The sequence below is a fragment of the Schistocerca gregaria genome, chromosome 6, assembly GCF_023897955.1.
Source record: "Schistocerca gregaria isolate iqSchGreg1 chromosome 6, iqSchGreg1.2, whole genome shotgun sequence".
NCBI classification, from domain to species: Eukaryota; Metazoa; Arthropoda; class Insecta; order Orthoptera; family Acrididae; genus Schistocerca; species Schistocerca gregaria.
Genome location: NC_064925.1, coordinates 462805188 through 462825015, shown reverse-complemented (window position 1 = coordinate 462825015; position 19828 = coordinate 462805188). Strand labels below are relative to the sequence as shown.

Genomic DNA, 19828 nt, shown 5'->3' with positions numbered 1-19828 from the left:
AATACATAAAAAGAAGGATCCTTTATTGTATGATTATATGATAGCGGAAAAAACACTGGTAGCAGTTACTTCTGGAAAATATCTGGGAGTATGTGTACGGAACGATTTGAAGTGGAATGATCATATAAAATTAATTGTTCGTAAGGCGGGTGCCAGATTGAGATTCATTGGGAGAGTCCTTAGAAAATGTAGTCCATCAACAAAGCAGGTGGCTTACAAAACACTCGTTCGACCTATACTTGAGTATTGCTCATCAGTGTGGGATCCTTACCAGGTCAGGTTGACAGAGGAGGTAGAGAAGATCCAATGAAGAGCTGCGCGTTTCGTCACAGGGTTATGTGGTAAGCGCGATAGCGTTACGGAGATGTTTAGCAAACTCAAGTGGCGGACTCTGCAAGAGAGGCGCTCTTCATCGCGGTGTAGCTTGCTGTCCAGGTTTCGAGACGGTGCGTTTCTGGATGATGTATCGAATAAATTTTTTCCCCCTACTTATACCACCCGAGGATATCACGAATGTAAAATTAGAGAGATTTGAGCACGCACGGAGGCTTTCCGACAGTCGTTCTTTCCGCGAACCACACGCGACTGGAACCGGAAACGGAGGTAATGACGGTGGCACGTAAAGTGCCCTCCATCACACACCGTTGGGTGGCTTGCGGAGCATAAATGTAGATGTAGATGTATGTTTAGCAGGTGGTAGACTTCGGGTCATTGCTAAGCCATAAAGGAGATTGCTTGCAAACCATTGTCCATCACATCCTAGAATATAGCTAAAGTGTATGTATCGATAACAGATGAGAGTAATAGGGGGTACTGAAAGTATAAAAGGAGGACAGTAGGAGATCATTACAGAGAGGATAAAGAAAACTACATTTGCTGCTGCTTAAGAAAAAGACACCAAGTCCTCGCGAAAACCTTACACAGTTCCAAGAACGAGTATTGAGTGAGGAATCTAGGAATATAATAAGGGTCCGCGAAGATAAGCTCCATGAAGACAATCGCAGAAGATGGTGTTGTCTGCAACAAGGTTGCAAATACAGTCGATTGTAGCGAAATGCAGGAAAATTTAAGGGACATCGACAACCTATTGGTGCCGAGACTGGCAGCAGAACGTACTCGTTAATAAACGTATCGCTTAGCGCATAAACAGTCGAAGAGACCCATTACTGTTCCATTACGCTATTCGTGATTAACCGTTGGAACTAGTAACAACCATAAAACACCTACAACTAATCGCCTGTAGCGACCTAAAGTGGAACGAACTAGTAAAACTAATGGTGGGAGAAGCTGATGTCAGGCTGACAATGTTAAGTAAGTGTAATCCTTGCACGAAAAAGTGACTTAAATACACTTATTTGACAGGTTCTTCAGTACTGCTCGTCAGTTTGGAACGCTTACAAGGTTGAATTAATAGAAAATATAAACGAGATGGAACGAAGGGCTGCAGGTTTCGTCACTGAGGATTTTAGTTGGCGCCAGAACATTGTGGATATGCTAAGAAAACCTCTATGGCAGTCGCTACAAGTTGTGTGCCACGCAGAGATTTACTACTGAAGTCCGCAAAACGTAAGTTCCAAGAACAGTCTGAAAGTATATTAGTTCCTCCAGCGCATGTCTCGTGAAATGAGAGAGGCGAGAAAATCGCAGAAATTATAACACGTGTGGCGCATGGAATAAGAAGCGAATGGGGCGGAGAGAATGATAATGTAGCCGCAGGAGAGAATGATAAAGCAGCCAAGGTGATTTGCACACGCAAAGGTACTGAAGACCCTGAACTGGTACAGGCTTGAACATAGAAGGCAACTATCACCAAAATGCCTACTTACAGCGTTTCTAGAAGACAAGTATTAAGTGAGGAATCTGGGAATGTACTATAACGTCGTATGTACAAGCGGCATTGGGATCCCGAAGACAAAATTAGACTAATTACATTGCGAACAGAGGCATGTAAGCAACTACTCTTGCCACACTCAAACGAGTATATAACAGGAAGAATCTCAAGTAAATGGCATAGTGCGAAGTACTCTGTGCCATGTACCTCACAGTAGTTTACGCGATGTAGATGTAGAATTAGAGTCAGTTAAGTGATATGTATAGCTGGGTGTGTTAATATGTGGTGATGTGATATGGAATTAGCACGTAGTCACAGTTGCAGGAAGAGAAGGTGGAAAATTTCTATTTCTAAGGGGCCGGAAAATTGCAATGCTGCCGAAGGCATAAGGTCTGGAATAAGGAGGAGCAATGGAAGAATGTCATTTGTGTAAGAAAATGAAACACCTACAGCCGTCCTTATGATGTCACTTATTGTATGGCTGAGTTGATAATTGATGGTTGGGGAGACAACACCGCGGTTACAGATAGTCTACGAAAACCAGTCATAGATGTTTGCCACTGATGCATCGTGTATACGGATGGTGTTAGCCTCCTTAGCATCAGCTAAGGCCTGAAGGTGGTGCACTGAAGCACCAAAACTGATAACCAAACAATAATTGGCATCATAAGAACGGCTGTAGGTGTTTCATTTTCTACATAAGTGAAGGCCGAAGTCCCTCAGACCTCCAATCGCAAGGGATGACATACAGAAACTGAATATCATTTGGTCAGTTGCTCACTGTTTCCAACTTCTGGTGGTGTTTTCGTCCCAAGAGCGAAGCGCGGCGTGGATTCGGTGATCATCTGGGCACCCCTATCGTGGTATTCAATAAGCCGAAAGGTTACTTTGTTAGGTCGCATTACTGTCAGGGATCATGTGACGATTTTGGCTCATAAGGTCCATCACGTGGCACAATGTTAAAACCTCAGTGGCGACGCTGAGTTCCCTGCGACAGAGTCCCTGTTCACAAAGCTCGCATCATCCAGAGCTGGTTTTGTGAGCTGGGGGATGACTTGTCGCATCTCCCCTGCCCACCATACTCAGCAAACAATAACATTATTGAGTCTTTGTGGTGTACTTTCGAGAGAAGGGTGCACGACTGCTATCCGACTCCCATCATCGTTGCCCGAACTTGCGACTATCTTGAAGGAAGAAAGGTATTAGATTCAACTGAAAAGCATACAAGACCTATATTTACCAATTAGGAGACGACAGGAAGCTCTTGTGAATGTGAACGGTTTTCCTACATTGTATTAGGGGTGCCAGTGTGTTGTGTTTTTGATACACACGCTTCTCTCGTGGGGAATGTGAAGACAAGCCTTGACTAATGACGGCGCACAAGGAGAGGTACAGGCAGTCTTTTCTGCTGGGTTTAATGCCTGAACTGAAAGGGAAGAAACCCTAATACTATGGAAAGTCATGAAGTTTAATCACTTTGAAAAAATTGAGTTATACAATTAGTTTCTTCCTTGTTTGGAGGTATACTTGTGCACTCCTGATACGTATGGCAATCCCTGCTCCACAGTATAGAAGCAGGCCGCTTGGGGAGACAAAACAAAGTGCTGCAGGCCACTGATAAAGTGGAATATAATGCGGTGACTCGATTTATCACGGGGGGGGGGGGGGGGGTAGGGGGGAGCTGTGTAAGGCTAATCCAGATGACTTTTTAGATGACTGGAGTGGCGTAGCTCCGCTGTCGCTGCAAAAGAAACTAACACACAGATGCCAACCACGGTGGCCACGCGGTTCTAGGCGCTGCAGTCCGGAAACGCGCGACTGCTACGGTCGCAGGCTCGAATTCTGCTTCGGGCATGGATGTGTGTGATGACCTTAGGTTAGTTAGGTTTAAGCAGTTCTAAGTTCTAGCGGACTGATGGCCTCAGATGTTGTCCCATAGTGCTCAGAGCCATTTGAACCAACACACAGATACGGCACTTGTCAGTGGACTGACACGTTTTGTTTTAATTCTCCTAACGCCGTGGTGGAGGGAAATTAAAAAAGAAATTTAGGAGTAGCATTAAAATTAAGTGTGAAAGGATATCAATGGTAAGATTCGCTGATGACATAGCCATCTTAATTGACAGCAAGGAAGATTTACGGGATCTGTTGAACAGAATGAGCAGTATAATGATTGAAAGTAAACGGAAAAAAGACGAAAGTAGTGAGGAATAGCAGAAATGAGAACATCGATTAACTTAAGATCAAAGTTGGGGGCGACAAAGTAGACGAAGCGTAGAAATTCTGCTATATTCGAAGCAAAATAACACATCACGCACAAAGCATGGAGAACATAAAAAGCAGACTAGCACGAGCAAACGAGGCTTACCTGCGGAAGATAAGTATACTGTTATCAAACATCGGTATTAATTTGAGGAAAAGATTTCTGAGAATGTACGCCTGGAGCATAGAAAGTGGACTATCTACTGTGGGAAAACCGTAAAAGAGGGTATCGAAGCATTTGAGATGTGGTACTGTAAAAGAATGTTGAAAATTTGATTGACTAATAAGGTAAGAAATGATGTGCTTCTCTGCTGAATTGGTGAGGACAGGAACATGGGGAAAAGGCTGACAAGAAGAAGGGAAAGGATGATAGCACATGAGTTAAGATTTCAGGGAATAACTTCCTACATACTTGAGGGAGTGGCAGAGGGTAAAAACTGTAGCGGAAGACAGAAAATATCTAAAAGATAATTGAATGGGATGAGTGTAAGTGCTAGTCTGAAATGAAGAAAGTGGCTCACGTGACGAATTTATGGTGGACCCTGTCAAACCAGTCAGAAGACATGACGGAAATAAAAAGAAAATGCGACTCGCTATGGTACTGCGTGGAAGGCACTTCAGTGTGGTCATGATAATGAAAAATTTCTGATTACACTTCGCACGTAGTAGAATGGAAGCACCCTCTGCCACGTACGCCACAGTAGTTTCTGAGAATAACAAATTCTTTTAAAGCTTTTGCAGTCGAAAAGCTATATCTTGACGTGATGAGTTACCCAAGAAATGATCCCTGCCACATTATGCAATGAAAGTAAAAGAATTATGATAGCTTCTTTATTTTTTTAATCCCCTATGTCCGACAGCACCCAAATTGCAAACAACCACTTGTATAGGCGCTTCGGCAGGTCTGTGGGATTCTCCATCCGCTTGATTTTATTGTCACGTTGTAATCTAAAGAATTAAACACTGTCAACCCTATCTACCTGCTTCTTGTCCTATTTCAGGATTTGTTTGGAGTAAACCTTTTACAAGTTCTGAACTGCATGTACTGTGTTTTTTCAAAGTTTTATGTCGAACAACTGACTGGGAGTCATTCATTACTGTGCTTTAAAATTTCATCTTTCTAAAACTATGCTTGATTTGCTACAATATTTGATGAGAAGTATGGAGGCACCTGTTATTGGACATTAATACAGGGTGTGACCACCGTCCATCTTTACGACGGCTTGAACTCTGTTATGGATAATGCAATAATGTCTCTGATTGTCTGTGGAGGAACGGCAGCCAATTGTTCCTCAAGAGCCTAAATCAGAGAAGGTAGTGACACTGGGCGCTGGGAAGCGAAGTCGACATTATGACTCATCCCAAAGATGTCCCGTTGGGTTCAGTTCGGGACTCTGGCGAGACCAGTCCATTGCAGGTATTTTAATGTCCACAACCTTTGCCTCGCAGATGTTTCTTTACGACACCGCGCACTGTCATTTCGATACAAACCATCGTCTCCAATCTGTTCCTCTACTGTACACAGTATACAATGCTGTAACTGCATCACGTTCTTCCGCGTTCAACGGTTTCATAAGCATAGTAAGGGAACAACACTGTAGCCACGAAAAACGATACGATACAGTAACACCACCTCTTCTGTACTTCACTGTTAGTACTATAGATGATGGCAGATGACGTTCTCCAGGCATTCGCCACACCTAAACCTTTTAACTGGATTGCCACAAGGTATAGCGTAATAAGTCACTGCAACTAACTGGTTTCCAGCCATCCTCTATCCAGTGGTTTCGGTGTTTAGCAATGACTACGGAAATGTGTGGCTTATGAGGAACTCCTCATCATTGTAACTCCCTACGCACAATCATGACCAGCTGGTAGCACCTTTGAACTCACGAGTGATTCCTTCCACTGATTTCATGAGTTCTTTTAGAACCACCCTCCGCAATGCTTTGCAGCTCCCGTTCGTCAGCACACGAGACCTGCCTGGTTCTGGTTGTATTGTGGTTTTTTCTTCGCGATTCCACCTCACAGTCATATCGCCAACAGTCCACATGGGCATCTTTAGAAGAGCTGAATTTTCGCAGCTGTATTTGTTACTCAGGTAAAATCCAGCGACTAGTCCAATTTCGACGTCACCGAGGTCTCCTGTTACTGCTTCTCTTACTTATTACACGATACTGCTCGTCTCCTTTTATATTGGCAGGTCCGCCTCTCATGGCATTTAAAGGTGAACGCGTAATATAGCAGTGTCTGGGGCAACGGCCTTGCCGCAGTGGATACACCGGTTCCCGTAAGATCACCGAAATTAAGCGCTGCTGGGTGTGGCCAGCACTTAGATAGGTCACCATCAAGCTGCCATCCGCTGTTGCCATTTTTCGGGGTGCACTCAGCCTCGTGATGCCAATTGAGGAGCTACTCGACCGAATAGTAGAGGCTTCGGTCAAGAACACCATCATAACGACCGGGAGAGCGGTGTGCTGACCCCACGCCCCTTCTATCCACATCCTCCTCTGAGCATGACACGGCGGTCGGATGGTACCGGTAGGCCACTGGTGGCCTGAAGACGGAGTGCTTTTCATAGCAGTGTCTAGATACTTTTGATCAGATAGCCTATTTATTGCAGTGTTTGTATAATCCTGAAATAAAACAAACACAACAAAAACTAAGGGACCTAAGATGGATCCTCGGGGGATACCACATCTAATGAGGGCCACAGTATGAAGTAGCCTCTTCCAAGCACTGCACAGTGGTTTAGCGAGCACAGATGTAGTCGCTGCTGGCCAGAGACACAGCGACGTCTCATGCTGACAATGATTCTCCACTGATTATACACTATTGCCAGTCTCATTTTATGCTGGCGGGTCCTCCTTTCATGGCATCTACAGGTGAGTACCACCGAATGTAGCAGTGTCCGGATAATTTTAATCAGAGTCATTTATTGCAGTGTCTGTATGATCTGGAAATAAAACTCAAGAAAAAGTAAGGGACCTAAGATGGATCCTTGTGAGATAGCACATCTAACCAGGGCCACAGTACGAGGTAGCCTCTTCCTCGCACTGCACAGTGGTTTAGCGAGCACAGATGTAGCCGCTACTGGTCAGAGACACACCGAGGTCTCATGCCGTTACTGCTTCTCCACTGATGATACAATACTGCCAGTCTCCTGTTATGCTGGCGGGGTCCTCCTTTCGTGGCATCTACAGGTGAATACCCCCGAATATAGCAGTGTCTGTATGATCTGGAAATAAAACAAACACAAGAAAAAGTAAGGGACCTAAGATGGATCCTTGTGGGACAGCACATCTAAACAGTACGAGGTAGCCTCTTCCGCGCACTGCACAGTGGTTTAGCGAGCACGGTTGTAGCCGCTACTGGCCAGAGACGTCCCAGAGGCTGCGGCGGCGGCTACTGCACTGCGGCGGAGGCCCCGCGCGGCCGCCCTTCCTCCCACCAGCGGCCGCCCTCCCTCCACACGGCCGGGCCTGCGGCCGCGGGCCGCCTGGCTCACTCTCACTCTTATAGCGGGCGGTGCGCGGGTCGCCGCTCAGTGGCGAACCTCACTTCTGCTGCCTCTGCACCTCTGCAACACACCGCACTACACTACACGACGCGACACTGCTCAACTCGTCGTCTAGAGGAAGATGACCAGCGGCCCCCCGCCTGCGACACCGACCGTCACCGTCACCAGCAACCGCGACGCGGCCCCGCCACCGCCTGCCGCTACCAGCTGTTAACCAACCGCGGCCTCCAGCGCGCCCACAACAGAGCGTCGACAGCACTCACAGCCGCCAGTCGTCACACGGGAATCGTTCCGACAGCTACTCCCGCCGCACGGAGGACTCGACCGGTGCCATTACCTATATACTTTCACTACACATCTCTCGAGGACATGTTCCGCGGAGCGGCCGAGTAGCGAGAGTTTCGTGTGCCATACGCCGTCCGGGATCCGCCGTTTTACTGGGACTGCGCTGCAGACATGTGGGCCTGAGCTGCTGCCACTGTGTCCTCTGAGCCGCCACCAGCCACAGGCGTCGGCGACAGGACGGCCAGCGCCGCAGCGAGAGGTAAGCCAGCGAGCTCGACCGAGCCGTGAGCGAGTTTCACTTTTTAAAAGCCAAGGTGCCGATCTGCACGAACTGGCACAGCCGCCGGCTGACGCGGCACTCAGCTGTCCGCTGCGGCTCCGCGCGCGCGCCCTCACACACTCTCTACTCACAACTACGCAAAGTATTTACATTTCGGCTCTGTAACTACTAAAAAATGCGTATTTACAGTTCCATATCCGCCTCGTTTCATCGTCAGCGGTAGCATTTTTGTCTGATTTTCGCTTACATCTGCAATTGTTGTTCTGCTTTACACTCCTAAGGCGCTCTGGCGTTTAAAATACATTGTAATGACAGTCCACCGAAGCTGCTTTTCAGTATCTTTGCTATTTATTGCTACCGGTTTCGAGCGCGACTCATTTTCAGGCGGTACCCAAATATAATCAAGCCATCATCAATACACACATTTTTATACTTTCGATGGTTTTCATCACCCTAATTTGCGTTCCTTGTACAGTAGCACAGCACTTACGGCCTCGTTAGGTAACTTCTTGAATACATATTTTCTATGCTGTTCTGTAGCAACAGATTATACACGGTGTCCCAAAAAAGAACAAATGGTTCAAATGGCTCTGAGCACTATGGGACTTAACATCTGAGGTCATCAGTCCCCTAGGCTTAGAACTACTTAAACCCGACTAACCTAAGGACATCACACACATCCAAGCCCGAGGCAGGATTCGAACCTGCGACCGTAGCGGCCGCGCGGTTCCAGACTGTAGCACCTAGAACCGCTCTGCCACTCCGACCGGCCAAAAAAGAACACCTACAAGTTTTAAGTACAGGTTCCTTACACCAAACCAAGAAATAAATGTGTAGTAAACATCGGCTTTAAAATTCATACTTTAAAAGCTATGACCATGACGGTGAACAAGTGCTCATACCACCTAGGATGTGCATTTTAAACCCTATCTTCACTAGACATTTTTCTGTTGGTTTAGGCCGGCCGGAATGGCCGAGCGGCTCTAGGCGCTACAGTCTGGAACCGAGCGACCGCTACGGTCGCAGGTTCGAATCCTGCCTCGGGCATGGATGTGTGTGATGTCCTTAGGTTAGTTAGGTTTAATTAGTTCTAAGTTATAGACGACGACCTCAGAAATTAAGTTGCATAGTGCTCAGAGCCATTTCAACCATTTTTTGTTCGTTGGTTTGGTCCATGCAACCTTCTCCCAAAACATGGAAAGCAAAATCCTTGCAGTAGAAGAGACCTGTTTCACAGTAGCGAAGATCAACAAGTGCTCACAGCTCTTAAGGTATGCGTATTAAACTCAATGTTTACTACACATTTTTCATTGTTATTGTTTTGATGTGAGAAACCTGTCTCTAAGGCTTGTCTGCGGTTTTTTTTGTAGGTGGGGGGCGGGTACACCCTGTATAAATGCATTGTAGTGACAGCCCACCAGAGCTGCTGTTTTATGTCCCCTTTAATAACTACTACCTCTTTCGAGCATGGCACTAATGTTTTTGGAGTAATTTCGCTTTGGCATGCGTCACAAAAGACTTATTCACGTGAAATAATACAAAAATGTTGCAACATCAGTGTTCATTTACGTCTCTCTTGGCTAAAGTTGTGAACTTAAACAAACGCCTGGACTCAGTTCCTCCAATTCTAGGCAGCATATCGAGCAACAAGTTTCCATCAGCGAACTCGATCAGCTACCAGGTTTTCAGCTTCCTCCCAGTTCACGTCCGCACATTGGAGGTCCTTTGCAAAAGTTTGTTTCTAGGTGCTACGAGCTCTTCTTCTACTTGCGTATCCATCCATTGGTTTCCACAACACTGCTGATTTCGCGATATATCCTTCTTTCGAGCGCAGAAGATGCCCAGCAATCTTCAGTCTTCTTTTTTCAATATACTATCCAGGTTGCGTAGAACACGTCGTCTCAGCACGTCATAATCTGAAACGAGGAGCGGTAGCTGGTCTTCAGAACTCGCCCCATAACCGTTGGTGAAAAACATCAAGCTTGTGCGCTGATTCTGCTGACATTTTCCAGGTCTCACGTGTGTGTATTGTCCATTGGGACGATGACAGAGTATAGCCGAAACCTTGTGAACATACTTACAGAGTCTAAATGAAAAATGGATCTCTTTCGTTGGAAAACTACAGAAGGTCTGCCAAAACTCATGGTGATGTCTGCATATACGTCCACGTTATTACAGATAACGCTGCCGAAATACGGAAATCGGTCAACATCTTGCAGTTTCTTATGCTACACTACAATCTGAGAAGGTGCACATCGTTTTTGTTTTATCACTATTTATTTTTAACCGCACTGAACTGTTCAATTCATCCAGCTTGCTAGTCAGTAGTTGTAAAATTTTTGGATTTTCTGCCACAACAACGACGTCATAAGCAAAATCCAGATCCGAAACCCTAGACTGATCTTTCAGTCGTATGTCCATGTTGCAGTTGTCCATAGTTTTCTCATTATGAAATCTACGACTAATATGAAAATGTATGGTCAAATTGCAGCCTTGTCTGATGACACCTTTAAGAATACTTAAGGAAGGGTCTTCCCATCTTCTATTCTATTCAGCAACTTGAATCTAGGTACAGGTTTCTAAAAACAGCAGTGAGATGGTTAGCAACTCCATATAGGCTTACAAAATTCGGAATGATTCTCGGTGTGTACTGTTAACTGCGTTTGAAAAAAAAAAATCAACGAACTTCAGCTGCAGCGGCCAGTTGAATTTCATCTATTGTTCCATTACTTTACGTTTAAACAGAAAAAAGCTCTAAATAAACAATAGTGATGCAATATTTTTAATAAATGAAAAGCACCAGTTTGCTTTTGTTCTACAATATTACTTTTATTGTTAATCGGTTTTCGGCTTACAAGGCCATCTTCAGACATTTACTGAGTATTATCACCCAAGAAGTTAAATGTTAGCAAACAACATTGGAAGAGAAGTAACTTCTCTAGTGATAATACTCAGTAAATGTCTGAAGATGGCCTTGTAAGTCGAAAACCGGTTAACGATAAAAGTAATATTGTAAAACAAAATCAAACTGGTGCTTTTCATTTATTATAATGTTGTTCTACCAAGAATCGACGGAGTATTCTGTTAATATGATGCAATATTTTTATCGAATCTCACGCCAAGAAATATGTTGTGCTGTAATTCAATGTGAAATTAGTCCAAAAACCCAGTTCCAACCGCAGGAATAACTGCAGAATGAACGACACTTGAAGATGTAACCGGAAATCAGAGAAAAAGGCTGCTCCTGAGTATGTTTTAAATCAACAAATCAGAATACGTAATGGGAAAGTAGATGCTCGCTTTTCGCTAGTCACTAAGAAGGACTTTAAAACAGCTTTAATAATTGTAAATCATCTACGTGCACTATGGTAACATAAGCGTTGGCTCTTTAGTTAGTGATTGTCAGGAACTTGGGACAAGCCCTCCACTAGCCACTATAATCTGACTTCTCAGCAGATGCAATCTGGATAAGGATGGGCTTCACACAGGAAACATTACGTTCTTTATTTAACATTACGTTCTTTATTCTATTTGCTTTATTACTTGTTTCACTCTCCACTCAGACTATCGTCTGTAGAGAGAACGAGGCAAGGAACATGTGATTTGTGGCGATTTATGTGCACGTTAATTCCTAACCCTCGCAGCATCGGCTGCAGCTGATGCCTTTGTTGAATTTATTTTGTCAACACACATCTCGTTTCCGTCAGAGGACACTTGCATTATCCATTTGATTAAATAGAAGGTCCAGTTGCACTAAAATAAATTACTAAGTTTCTATGTAACTGGAGATGCTATTTAACCAAACAGTTAAGTAGAAACGTAATAATTTTTTAATGCAACTGATCTGCCATTTAGTGAAACATCATGACTCCTGTTCGCTGCACGTTATTCTGAGCTTTCACTGCCAAATTGAAACACTTCAGTAATTTCGTTTCCGACAAACATTCTCTCCGGATAAGTAAGCATGAAAGAATTTCTTGTCAGCTACTGGTGCCTTTCTAAACGTGAAATACGCTGTTCATCTTTAGTCATTTATCAGCAACTTTTGTTTTCACTTTTCAGTTGTGTTCTGTCGTATGGCTTCAAGATCTAGTTACTATGGACGTTCTATCCATTGCCATCTTACATATCGCTATATTAAATATCTTAGATATCAAATGTCCCTACAATTTCAGTCCTATTTAGAACGGCAAAGGATTTTGATAGTAATCATTGCCATTGAAAGTCTAAAATAATTTATAAACTCTGAAATATCCATTCAAAATCACTAATTTTACTATCCAATTGCACTGTTCTCCACCTTAGACGTTTATGGTACTTTTGATTGTGGGTGTTCATTCACGGTATCTTATCGCTAATTGTGGGCAAATTTCCACACAGAGCGAGGAATATAAAATGACGCTTCCTCCTAGATGATACAGGCTGATGAAACGAATGGGTGGTCACTATGGCAAACTGAATATTTGTTGATTATTTACAATTCCGATCTAGTATTTTACAGCGATCCATAACCTTTTCGTTCGTCCAAAACAACACCTGTTCTAAATTGTCCCTAACAATATTCACTGGAAGGAAATAGCACCTTTGTTTCTTTGTTTCTTGTGGAAAACTACTCGATTTCCTTATGCTTTTTATTTCAATGTACGTTCGTTTTAAATCATCAAAATATTGGTGCGCAGCTTTGGACAACACTAACTCGAAGTAGTTAAGGCCTCTCGACCGGTCATATATTGCGATTACTGTTTTTGTGTCTAGGAAGTTCTACGAGCGCTTCTAGTGATAGTGTTTTAGAGCGATAAACTCCGTATCATCAACGTCCGTAGTCATTTGTATTCTTATTTAAACATTAGGCTACTCTAACTTAGTTGGGTAGATCACGTAACTAATAAGGAGATAGTGAACAGAATTGGGGAGACGAGATCTCTGTGGTACAACCTGACCAAAAGATGATGTCGGTTGGTAGGACACATTCTGAAGCATAAAGGCATCACCAATTTAGTACTGGAGGGAATCGTGTGTAATAAAAATCGTAGAGGGAGACGAAGAGATGAATACAGTAAGCAGATTCAGGGGGATGTAGGTTGCAGTAGCTACTCGGGGATGAAGAGGCTTGCACAAGATAGAGTAGCATGGAGTTCTGCATCAAATCAGTCATTGGACTGAAGACAACAACAACAACAACAACAACATAGTCGTTCTTTGCGAACTCTTTATCTAACTTCCGTGTCGGAAAATCTTGATGAGCCACATTTTGCACTTGTTTCTCCGGCAGTAAATTGTTGTAAGAAGTTCCTGGGGGTTTCGTACTTTCATCCCAAATCCTAATCCATATCGGTCGAGCATGTAATAGCCACAGAAGACTTGTTGCATCCGTCACGCAGATGGAAAGAAGGGAACTCCTCGAGAGTACAGGCAGAAGACAAGCTCAGTTGGCGAAAAGAGGTGGGGAGAGAGGACAATGATGTGATCTGTTGGAGGAACATCTCTCCATTTTCCGGAAGCGTTTCATGAACACCTGACTCTGGATGGCTGTACATGGAACTGAACTTCTACGCTCTTCATAAGGCGTTTAATTTTTCGTTGGGCTTGATCTAGGCTCTCTTTGTAACTTGCTCCAGGGTCTTCATGAGAAACGTAAATTATTAAAACATTTGAGCGACGACATCTCCCACGCTAGCAAACAGGAAGATCTGTAAGCTGACGATACCTGTCAGTTCTCACTACGTGAGACGTACTGAAACTAGCGAACGAATAATAGGGTTTGGGGTCATGCAGACGCAATACGAAAGCGCCTCAGTGCGTGACTAGTGTAAAAACTCTACTCGGAGCAACCTGTCGTGCCTTGATGGTTAACTGCAACCGCGGAATTTCATACGCGTTTGTGCACTGTCCCAGACCGCCAGCTGTTGCCAGCGGGTGGTGATTCAGCCGGCAGCGGGCGGACGCCTTAGCTGGCGGGCCGTGGACAGTTTCGAGACGCTGACGGCGCCGGCGGTTTCGTTAGCGACGCTCTCGTAATGAGCCAGTCAGTCACTTTCTCGTTAGTGCCACTCTGGTCGCACTTCTTACCCGCCCGCCACCAGTCTCCGCCGAGACTCGGGTGTCTCAGTGTCGTGTGCACCACCGCACAGCGCCCTGGACGCGACTGTGCTGGCCGTTTGTGGAATAGCTCTCCCCAGAACCCGGGAAGGGCGCTGATTGTAAGTAATGGTCCTTCTTGTATATCCCGTATAAATTGTTCACATGTTATCTGGTTCTTCCGTCGCTTCTTGGTAGAATAACGTCATAATTATAATTGAAAAGGACACAATTGTGGATGCTGTAGAGTATTTATTTCATTAACCTGTTTTATGGTTACAAGGACATCATCAGACTGCAACTGGCTATAGTCCTCAAAGATGATAAAAACTGACGAACTAAGGTATTACTCATGGAGAGTTGCCAACGCGGAGTATACGTCATATTCGAAAGAGTGCTGATAACATAATATAAAATGTTAAATACTAAATAAATATTAAGGGAACAAATGAAAAAAATAAACATTGAACGTGTGTGTGTGTGTGTGTGTGTGTGTGTGTGTGAGTGAGTGAGTGAGTGTGTGTGTGTGTGAGTGAGAGGGTAGGTGGGCCGCTGTGTGTGTGTGTGTGTGTGTGTGTGTGTGTGTGTGTGTGTTTGTGTTTACGAACACAGGATGAAATGTAAAAGTGTAAGGAAAGAGGGACAACATTATCAAAGAACTGCACTCAACAGAAGACTACTAGCCGGCCGCTGTGGTCGAGCGGTTCTAGGCGCTTCAGTCCGGAACCACGCGGCTGCTACGGTCGCAGGTTCGAATCCTGCCTCGGGCATGGATGTGTGTGATGTTCAAATGGTTCAGATGACTCTGAGCACTATGGGACTTAACTTCTGAGGTCAACAGTCCCCTAGAACTTAGAACTAATTAAACATAACTAACCTAAGGGCATCACACACATCCATGCCCGAGGCAGGATTCGAACCTGCGACCGTAGCGGTCTGTGTGTGATGTTCTTAGGTTAGATAGGTTTAAGTAGTTCTAATTCTAGGGGACTGATGACGTGAGATGTCAAGTCCTATAGTGCTTAGATCCATTTGAATCATTTTTTGAAGACTACTTCTTCATGTGTGAAAACAACGTAACAGGTTATGTAACAAATAAAATTTTTTGACGGCAATGGTCCGTTAGTTTCATTACAGCCTTATAAGCCGAAAACCAGTGGACGAAATAAACTAATACTATAGAACACCGACAATTTTGTGTTCTTCATTTATAATAATAATAATAATAAAGAAAATAGACACTGAATCTGACCAGTAAATCGCGAAAGTTGCAGTTATTCTTTCTCTCTATCTGTGTGTGTGTGAGAGAGAGAGAGAGAGAGACTGAATGAGTGCAGCTAAAAAAAAAATGATTGAGAAAGTTCGTTTTGCAAGCCAGGATCTGCTGTTATCGAAAATACTTCTTCAGGAATTTTGTAAAAAATGTAGCTAGATGCAGCGTAGTTCCGATGAGTTGATTGTCAACACATGTGCAGTTCAAAACAGCGGTGTACAGCTACGCCAGCAACTTTGTCGGTTTTATTAACAGAGGCGTCATCAGTGACCCGAATGTCTATTAAACTTGCAAACATTATTTCTGCGGTTATTTTAGATACACTATTATTAACTGCCGCTAGCTTTCGAAACTTATAAATCCGCATAAAAAGTCATGTAGTGTATAGCATAAGGGTAGTAAGGGGGTTTACGTGTCTAATGTAATTTCAGGTAACTGATAATACGATTCTTGCTTGAAAGGTTCCCGGATGTTGCGTCGGATTCTATCGTGGAAACTACAAAATTTTTCAACAAGGTAGTTGCACGTAATCTTCAGGAGCGACTATACGCAGCACACTGTTCTTGTTGCTGAAATGCGAAATCAGCTAACTGAAATATACATCAAAACCTTCGGTCGAGAAAGTAACAACTGCCAAAACTCAGCGTTTTAGTAAAAGCGAAAGGAGAACCAAAGAAGGTTATAAAAAAGCTTAAAATTAGTGTCTGACATTCGCCTTAATAAAAGCAGAAAACAACTGAGTGAATGCAACTAAGTCTTCGAATGAAGCACCTGGGATACGGTTTGAATTCACGATATCCAGAAATATATGGCACTGTATGACAATATAGTTTATTTTTGAGAGATGCATATAGGACCTAGAGAAGGCGTAGTGGAATGCTGAAACCGGTAATCAAAATAAAATAACATCTAAATTACACGGCTGTTGCTGAATTTCATTGACAACCACTGGAAGCAGTCACATTGACTAACTTTGGGATTGTGTCTAGGGAGTGAATGAAAATGGAGCGAGATACCAGAATTAGATTGACTGCAATAAACCTCAGGAAATGTAGTCCACCCACGAAGGAGGCAGATTATAAAAACCTTCGTTCTACCGATTCTTGAATACTGCTCGTTAGTCTCGGACCCTTATCAGATAGTGCTGATAGACGAAACAGAGAAGAGTAGGGAGTTTCGTCACAGGTTCCTTTAAAACGTGCGAAAGCGTCACACCCAACTCCAGTGGAAGAAGCTACAAGACAGACGGTGTGCATCATGATGTGGTTCACTGCTAAACTTCCGAGAGTGAATGTGCCTGGAAGAATCGACGAATGTATTGCTTCCTCCTATGTATAGTCGCGAAAAGACCATGAAGGTAAAATCAGAGAGATTCGACCTCACAAGGAGTTTAATCAGCAATCCAGCGTGCACCCGGGACATTTTTAATTCATATTACAATATTTCCGCTCACAACCTTTCAGCAATAATCGAAGCGATAATGACTTGCAACGTACTCCCTCTGAGAATGGCTGAAAGGTTGTGTGCCGAAATATCGGAACATGAATTCAAAATATCCCGGGTGCACGCTCGAAAAGTGATGGAATATTTGATAAACTTCCAGAAACACAACACGCGTCTTCTCTCGCACCATTCGCGACGAACAGGGAAAGGGGATTGGGATTTGGGGGGCGGAGGGGGGCAGGGGCGTGATTTAGCGGTCAAAATGTGCCTTTCACCACAGACAATAAAGTGGCTTGCGGAATGTAGATGTAGAAATATAAGTTCAGAATTATCGCAGAACAACGTATAGGTGGAAAAATAGCGTCACCGGTAAAGGCGTCCCTTGTTGGGCACCTCAGGCTGTCGTTCTCGCCAGCTGAAGCAGCGGCGAGACGAGTCCGCACGCGTCGCACGCAGTGTCCGTAGCGGCCATCTGTATGCGTATCCCAGCTCCAAGGACGGCTGCCAGCATTGCAATAGCTCGCTATCGCCATTCAGCTGCAGACGCGTGTTTGCGTTCCTCCGTGTAGCCCGCGTAAGCTCACCAGGCTACGATTCTCGTCTGTTGGAATTTCGAGAACGCTGCGAGTCCTTGAGGATGTAAGCACGCCCTCCTAAAACTGGTAGATGTCTTCGGTTTTACCTATAATTTATATGGTTTGGAAAGTTTCTGAAACCGTCTTAGCTCTATCTGCTTGATTTACATGCAAACAGCGCAGATTTTGAGACGATAAATATAGGCTAAACTGAACAGAGAGACTTTGCATCTATTTGCAAAGAATGATCATTCCACCATAAAGTTTCTGTTTCAACCATGCATTGAAGTCTCTCACCCTAATCATGTTACGAAGTAATAGTTTCTCGGAAAAATGAATATCCCTCTTTTTTTATCTGATACAAAATATTTAAAACAAGTTTTTCGTTCTGTATGTCAGTGACCTCGCATTGTGTATGCTCAGGATTCGGTTCAAAGTGAGCTACACGAGAACAACCAGAAGTAGTATGCAAATATTACAGAAAATCAAATTCCACAGAGCATGCGTGCGTGAAGAGTAAAATTCGTATTGGGAGTACACTTTATGAATAAAGGCACACATTAGCGTTACACACTGATCCATTTCTGGTCATCCTTGCTTGTCTTAACGAGGTATTTAGCTGAGTAGTGCAGAAAATGGACAAATAGCGATTTGCTAATTTTAGTCTTGAATGTGATAAGACTCTTGTGAACATACTGGCGGGAATATTAATATCCTCTTGTTTTAGCTTAATTTCAGGTACTATACGGGAGGTCGTTGTTTTTCTCCATAAGTAGTACAATAAAGTTTTATTTTATGTATGGCAGTGTCATTCACTTATTTTCTGAAGAAGATAAAGAATCCAGAGCCAGTTTTCATTCTTCAGCGCAGTGTGTCCTAAAATGAAATTTCTGGGCAGATTAAAATTGGGTGACGGACAGGAACTCGAATCAGAGCCACGGGCTGTGACCTCGCTAAGTCTCCGCAGTATTCTGTCTTCCAGAAGTGCTAGTTCCGCAATTTACGGAGAACTTCTGTGAAGACATGAAGGTAGGAGATGAGGCATTGGCAAGTCAAGCGCCGGCCTATGTGACCGAGCTATTCTAGGCGCTTCAGCCCGGAACCGCGCTGCTGCTACGGTCGCAGGTTTGAATCCTGCCTCGGACATGGATGTGTGTGATGTCCGTAGGTTAGTTAGGTTCAAGTAGTTCTAAGTCTAGGGGACTGATGACCTCAGATCTTAAGTCCCATAGTGCTTTGAGCCATTTAATTGGAAGTCAAGCTGTGAACGCGGGTCGTGAGTCATACTTGGACTTTATTTTGTAGAAATTATTTATCGAATATCAGTACAAATACGATTAGCCTTACAATGTGAGAATTATGCATCTCACTGCAAACAGTACACAAAATGCTTCCTCCAGACAGTTGTGTATGAAACACTGTTTTACTCTTATAGAAAACAAAAGTGATTCAAAAATCATTAAACGCATTCTTTCACATACATAACACCTCCATAATGATAAGCCCGCGAAAGGCAAAGGTTCCATGTTCAAGTTCCGGTACGGCACACAGTTTTAATCTGACAGAAAGTTTCAGCACGAAGAATATTTTGGTCCACATATGCGCTGTAGGTCACATTTATACATCTGATGAATAGTTTGTTACAGACTTCCGCTTCCTATCGTCGGTATTTTGGTGTCGACGGAAGAATAAATACAAATGGGACAAATTGCGTGGCGAAACTTGGATGTAGTAAAGGTATTGTGACAGACACTCTATGTCAAGAAAACAGAGCGGGAAGGAAAACATATATGAGAACACTTCTTTGGTCATAGAAAGTTTACGTTACATAACTCGCATAGCACCTCGGATTTGTCAGTCTGGGCTTCCCCCACTCCGTGGGTGTACACGCGCCGGGAGAGACAATAGAGCCGCAGTTGAAAAGCCGTGCCCACGGCTGAGAACAATGAGCATGAACAGTGAAGCTGCGGCTGATGCTTCGTGAGCCAGGCGGGCGCTTCCTCTTAACGCACGCTTACCGACTCACGTTTCGTAGTAACTGGATCAAAATCGTGATTCGAATGCAAACATTTTAGCGCTCTTGACCACCTACCCCGGCTGCGAGAATTCCGATGGGATCAAAGTTGATTCCGTATTTCTAGATTTCCGGAAAGCTTTTGACACCGTTCCTCACAAGCGACTTCTAATCAAGCTGCGGAGCTACGGGGTATCGTCTCAGTTGTGCGACTGGATTCGTGATTTCCTGTCAGGAAGGTCGCAGTTCGTAGTAATAGACGGCAAA

The 19828-nt window shown here is 44.0% G+C and overlaps 1 protein-coding gene across 7 annotated transcripts in view; it reads left to right on the top strand.

Moving 5' to 3' along the window:
- Positions 1-7467: 7467 nt before the first annotated feature.
- LOC126277991 (A disintegrin and metalloproteinase with thrombospondin motifs 1) overlaps positions 7468-19828 on the top strand; it is a 452319-nt gene continuing 439958 nt past the window's right edge. For 3 of the 7 annotated variants that reach the window (XM_049977660.1, XM_049977657.1, XM_049977659.1), the window contains exon 1: positions 7605-8157. The gene's annotated coding sequence lies outside the window, so the exon portion shown is untranslated. Of the gene's footprint in view, positions 8158-14218; positions 14379-19828 lie in introns of those variants that run through there. The other 4 variants (XM_049977663.1, XM_049977664.1, XM_049977662.1 and 1 more) reach the window with 4 other exon arrangements.